We start from the raw sequence: 6,000 nt of genomic DNA, 5'->3' as shown, positions 1-6,000 counted from the left end.
GTGGGGCACAAGAATTTTTTTGTCTTCTTCTGTTAGATGTTGTCATGGTTGAATATGACATTTGAATCTACCACAATTACCTTTTTTTTCCCCCTTCAGCAAGGGCTTAAATTGTCAGAAGGGCGTTATGCTTGACCTCCAAATTTGGCTCACAATTTACTGATGAGATTCATAACCTTTGGGTTGCTCTGATATTTTGACATATTTGCTAGGTTCTGGGCTGCATCCCGGAAGGCTACTGTAACTTCTGGATCCTGCATGGCTGCAACAACCTTTGGGTCACTAAGAATTTCATTGAGACCAAGCATTCCTGCCATTTCAGGCATTCTTCCAGGAAAATTACTAGGCATTCCCCCAGGAAAGCCACCTGGGAAAGAGCCATAGTGAGCTCCTGATTGTTGTCTGGCTTCTTCCTCTCTCTGGGCTCTCTCATGTTCTTCCCGGGCCTTCTTAACTTTCTATTCTTTCTTTGATCTCTCACTCTTCACATTTTCGCTCATACTTTCTCCAATGGTCAGCAATTTTCTGGGCCCTCAGTTGGAATTTCTTTCAGCATTGCACTAGCATCTTCATCATAATCCAGTTTTCAAGCAAGGGCAAGATCGTGTGCTGCTTCTTCCCAAAGACCAGTAGTCTGTGTGCTTTCCCTCGCCACTTGTAAGACTAAGCTGAATCAGGATTCATTTCAATAGGTCTGTCATAGTATCAAATGGCAGCATTTGGCTTCTGTAATTTGATGAAGATACTGGCTCTCTTGGCATATAGAATGGCCATACAAGGGTTCAGTTTGGTGGCATCTGTGAACCAGTTAATGGCCTTCTGTAGTTCACCATCATTTAGGACATCAGTGGCAGCCACTTTTTTTTTTTATCATTTCCCTGATCCACCATTTCCTCAGTTATATGTACATTCTCATCTCCCATTTCTTGAGGGGCAACAGTATCTGGTTCAGTCACACCTTCATTGTCAATATCTAGATCACTTTCCTCATTTGATGGTTCGTCTGTCTTTATGTTTTCTCTGCCTTCTTACTATCTGTTTTTTTCTTCTTTGATAATGTCTTCTGATTTAGTTTTATGAGTAGCAGGTGGTATCCTCTCGCCTCATGCTCTCCACCCACTCCCACAGGAAGCACGTTTCCTTGGGGTGCAGAATGCTCAGATCTTGCTTACACATTTTCACAAATGCCTGAAGCTCGCTCACTTTGAGGGGGGGCAGTCCCCTGTCCAGAGGCAGTGGCAGGTGGTAGGTGCGAGGGAGTTTGTAGCCTGATTCCAGGCGTGGGTACTAGCTCAGTGTGTCCATGTGGAAGGGGGCAGTTGCCATGAGGCAGAGCCTACCACAATTATCTTGAGTCACAAGTGGAGCTGAGTGGCTAAAAGACTGAGCTCATATGCTGAGGATGGTAGAGGGAAAGATGGAAAAGACCTAGGGTGCTGATGATAAATTAGTGAGTCACTGAATTAACCAAGACTGGAGCTGTGTTCCTTTGAGACTTATTGTTATATGACATAATAAATGGTCTTTATTGTTGAAATCTATGTCCTAATACAATAGTATTATATTGAGCCATATGAAACTGCTGTTTCACCACTTGAAAATCTTATTTATTTATTTGTTTATTTATTTATTTAATTGTGTGGAGCAAAGGGCAGAGGGAGAGAGTGAGATCTCAAGCAGGCTCCATGCTCAGTGCAGAGCCTGACTGGGGGCTCAATCTCAGGCCCCTGAGACCGTGACCTGAGCCAAAACCAAGAGTCAGATGCTTAACCAACTGAGCCACTCAGGAAACCCATCTACCATTTTTTTTTTTTGTACATTCCCCCACCATTACTCCTGATCTAAGGCAGATGTCTTCCTGATCTACTTTCACCACCTCCAATTTCCTCATCTGTACATTTTGACTCTGCTTTCATTGTATTTTTCTCTACTCTAAATATGTCATCTTCCAATAATTTCAGCCTCCAGAGGGATAACTAATCTAACATTCTTGTACAGAGTCTTAATAGTCTTGGCTATTATACTTTCATAGGTGTATATCCAAAATTTAATCTGTGTGTATAATCTATTTTTTCTACACATGGATATGTGATATCTCAGCCAAAATAATCAGCTGAGAAGATCATAGAACATGAGGCACAACTTGTTCTGGTAGGAGGAGTAGTTTAACTGCTGTAATAAACAATGCTAAATTTTTTTTTTTTTTTTTTTTAATGATAGTCACAGAGAGAGAGAGAGAGAGGCAGAGACATAGGCAGAGGGAGAAGCAGGCTCCATGCACCGGGAGCCCGACGTGGGATTCGATCCCGGGTCTCCAGGATCGTGCCCTGGGCCAAAGGCAGGCGCCAAACCGCTGCGCCCCCCAGGGATCCCAACAATGCTAAATTTTACTGGCTTAATACAATAAAACTTATGTTTGCTCATTTTACAGTCCAATGGGGCAAAAGTGGAAGGGTGGCTCTGCTCCATATGGCTTCCATCTCAATGAAATCATTAATTATATTGTTATAATCATCCAATATCTTGTGTTTTAGGGGCACTTGGGTGGCTCAGTGGTTGAACATCTGCCTTTGGCTCAGTGTGTGTGATCCCAGGGTCTTGGGATTGAGTCCCACATCACGTTTCCCGCAGGAAGCCTACTTCTCCCTCTGCCTATGTCTCTGCCTCTCTCTGTGTGTCTCTCATTAAAAAAACAAAACAAAAAAAAAACACCACAACAAAAAAACTTCAATATCTTGTGTTTTAGTGGCAGTAGTTACCTAAAAGAATTAAAAAAAATACAATGCGTAATTGTATAAAATAAATGCAATTTAAATATATTTTCATAAAAATGTAAATTAAAGAAATGCAAAAATAAAAATTACTTTAAATATCTTTGTTATTTTCCTCAAGAATAATCATTTATCCAAATTTAAAGGCAAAATGCAATATAGCTATGAATATCAACATTTTAGATAATTATTTAGATAAAGCTAAATTTTTTAGCTTTTGACAATTTAATTCTAGGAAGTTTTATAAAAATAAAACTATTCATGATTCTAATATTCAATGTCTGTTTAGTTGCCAGTGTAAACAATGGATATTATACTTCATTCATGTTTCCTCTACACCTACATGTCTATCAATTTAAAGGTAAAATCAATTGTTTATTTTTAACCTCCAGATACAAGTGTTGCAAACATACACACCTTGGAAAAAGAAGAGAGACAAAAAAAAAAGTCACTCAGCAGTACTGAAAATGATGCCCCCATACTAATGCAAGTGTCTGTGATCCTCATGCTGAGAAAGACATTGCCTAAATTGCCTTTTATCCTCTCAATCATTTCCTCTGTTAAATCCTCCCTGCACTCAGGAGCAGCAGCACACTCTACAACACCTTCAAAGCATTTGGATGCAGTCAGGTCTTGTTTTCCTGGGGGCTTTAACAGTGTTATTAGGCATGAGAGCAGATGTTTAGGCTATCAGGTTATATTATGTCAGAACTGAGCACCACAGCCCAAATAATAGATATTTTAAAAAAGATTTTATTTATTTATTCATGAGAGAGAGAGAGAGAGAGGCAGAGACACAGGCAGAGGGAGAAGCAGGCTCTATGCGGGGAGCCTGATGTGGGACTTGATCCCGGGTCTCCAGGGCCAGCCCTGGGCTGAAGGTGGCGCTAAACCGCTGAGCCACCTGGGCTGCCCCCCAAATAACAGATGTTCACACTTCTTAAATTAATTTACTATATCCAAGTGCATTTTTGTTTTTTAAAATGTAGGGTTTTTTAATGTGTATAACTGAGGAAAGGAGCCCTTCCTGCCTGGGCCTAAGGGCATTACTGTTCACAGAGTTCTGACATGGGCACTGATGGCCCAGCTCTAGGAATTCCCAGAAAAGAGGTCCATTTTATGTGCCAGGGCTCATGTCTACCACAGAGGTGTAATGTCAATCTGGCATGAAAGAAAGATCGAATGTTTCCTGAACATATGAGAATTCTGCTTCATAAATTATCTGATAGAGAATGGTTAGACAGTATATATCTTAACTCAAATACCATCATGGTACTAGAGGAAGGTGATAACCATGCATACATATGGGTTGCCCAAAGCACTATTGTTTGAAAGTGTGCTGTATGTCCACTCAGACTCAGTTCCTTGATCTCCTCAGCACTGATCTTCTCCTCCACTCCTCTTTGGTCTCCCATTCCCATGACAAGGGCCACACCTGGACACCCTGTCATCCCATGAACTTGCTATTCCTCAGATATGTCATCTTCCAACTCCTACTCTAACCACAACTTCCTTTTCCTCCAGCTCCCCTTTCCAATTCCCTTGTCCTATTATCACACCTGTTTAGCAAAAGCCAAACCTCGAAGAATCCAAATCTCTGATTTCTATATGATACTAGAGAAAGGACGCCTGGGTGGCTCAGTGATTGAGTGTCTGCCTCTGGCTCAGGGCGTGATCCTGGATTTGTGGGATCAAGTCCCACATTGGGCTCCCTTCAATGAGCCTGTATCTCCCTCTGCCTATGTCTCTGCCTCTCTCTCTCTCTTTCTCTATGTCTCTCATGAATAAATAAATCTTTAAAAAAGAAGAAGAAAGAAAGAAAGAAAGAAAGAAAGAAAGAAAGAAAGAAAGAAAGAAAGATCACTCAACCTGCCAGTCTGGAGCCACTACCAACCACTGGTCATCAATGTCAGCCGGCTTCAGTGGTGCCTGATCACTTATTTCCCCACAGTCAAGGAGGGGTCCAGGGAAGTTTAGGCAATTTGTGGGACCACCTTTAAGAAGAGAATACAGGGGCACCTGGGTGGCTCAGTTGGTTAAGCATCTGACTCTTGATTTTGGCTCAGGTCATGATCTCAGAGTTGTGAGATCAAGCCCTGCATCTGGCTCTGTGCTGGGCATGGAGCCTGCTTAAGGTTCTCTCTCTTCTGCTCCCTCTGACTGCCCGCCCCCTCATCATGTGCACACGCATGGTCTCTCTTCTTAAAAAAAAAAAAAGGGAATATAAAATTATAGGTGCAAAATTAGGTACAAAAGTGCATGTTGCTTTAGAATGAGAAAAAAAATAAAGAAAAAAAACCACACGGTTAATTTCCAATTAACCACATGGGTAATTGCAGCCATGGGTATTTAAGGGCTTCTGAGATCTTTTTAGACAATTTACCAGTAACATTTGCATAAAAATGCTAACAGCAAACTGTCCCTCTGCCTCCCATCCAAAAATACAGCTCTCAGGGACTCCTTTACTCAGAGAGGCCCAAATAAGTTCAAAAGCTTCACAGTATACTGCCTCTTGGCTTATAACACGCAGTTCATGTCTTCTCCATCTTCTCAAGTCACTCAACCCACCAGCAACCTTGAGCTGTTAACAGGTGACTTCTCCTCTGACTTCATAGACAACATGAAAGTCATCAGCCATAAACTCCCTCCTTCTGCTACCAAATCAGCAAACTCACTTGTATCCCACTCATATTTTCTTCCTTTCTACTTTCTACAACAGAAGAGGGGTCACTCCATCCATTTCTAAATCTTTGTATTGTTAATTTCTCTTAACAGTTGTCTCCTAGTTTCTTTTTTTTTTTTTAATTTTTATTTATTTATGATAGTCACACACACACAGAGAGAGAGAGAGGCAGAGGGAGAAGCAGGTTCCATGCACCGGGAGCCCGATGTGGGATTCGATCCCGGGTCTCCAGGATCGCGCCCTGGGCCAAAGGCAGGCGCCAAACCACTGAGCCACCCAGGGATCCCTGTCTCCTAGTTTCATCAAAGAGTTTCTGTTTATTCATTTATTCATGAGAGACAGAGAGGGGGGGCAGAGGAGAAGCAGGCTCCATGCAGGGAGCCCAACATGGGACTCGATCCCGGGGACTCCAGGATCACGCCCTGGGCTGAAGGCAGGCGCTAAACCGCTGAGCCACCTGGGCTGCCCTTTGGGGGTGGTTTTCAAGAGTAACAAGAGCCATGTGGAAACTAGAAGTCAACTTATTTCCTTGGCTTCTATGACCTC

At 42.2% G+C, this 6,000-nt stretch overlaps 1 pseudogene; it reads right to left on the bottom strand.

The window, feature by feature from the left end:
* LOC121492522 lies at positions 1–4,222 on the bottom strand (annotated as a pseudogene).
* Positions 4,223–6,000: the final 1,778 nt, after the last annotated feature.

The sequence above is a fragment of the Vulpes lagopus genome, chromosome 6 (assembly GCF_018345385.1).
Source record: "Vulpes lagopus strain Blue_001 chromosome 6, ASM1834538v1, whole genome shotgun sequence".
In the NCBI taxonomy this organism is placed as follows: domain Eukaryota; kingdom Metazoa; phylum Chordata; class Mammalia; order Carnivora; family Canidae; genus Vulpes; species Vulpes lagopus.
Note: the sequence above shows the minus strand (reverse complement) of the source record. Positions and strands in the feature narration are given on the sequence as shown.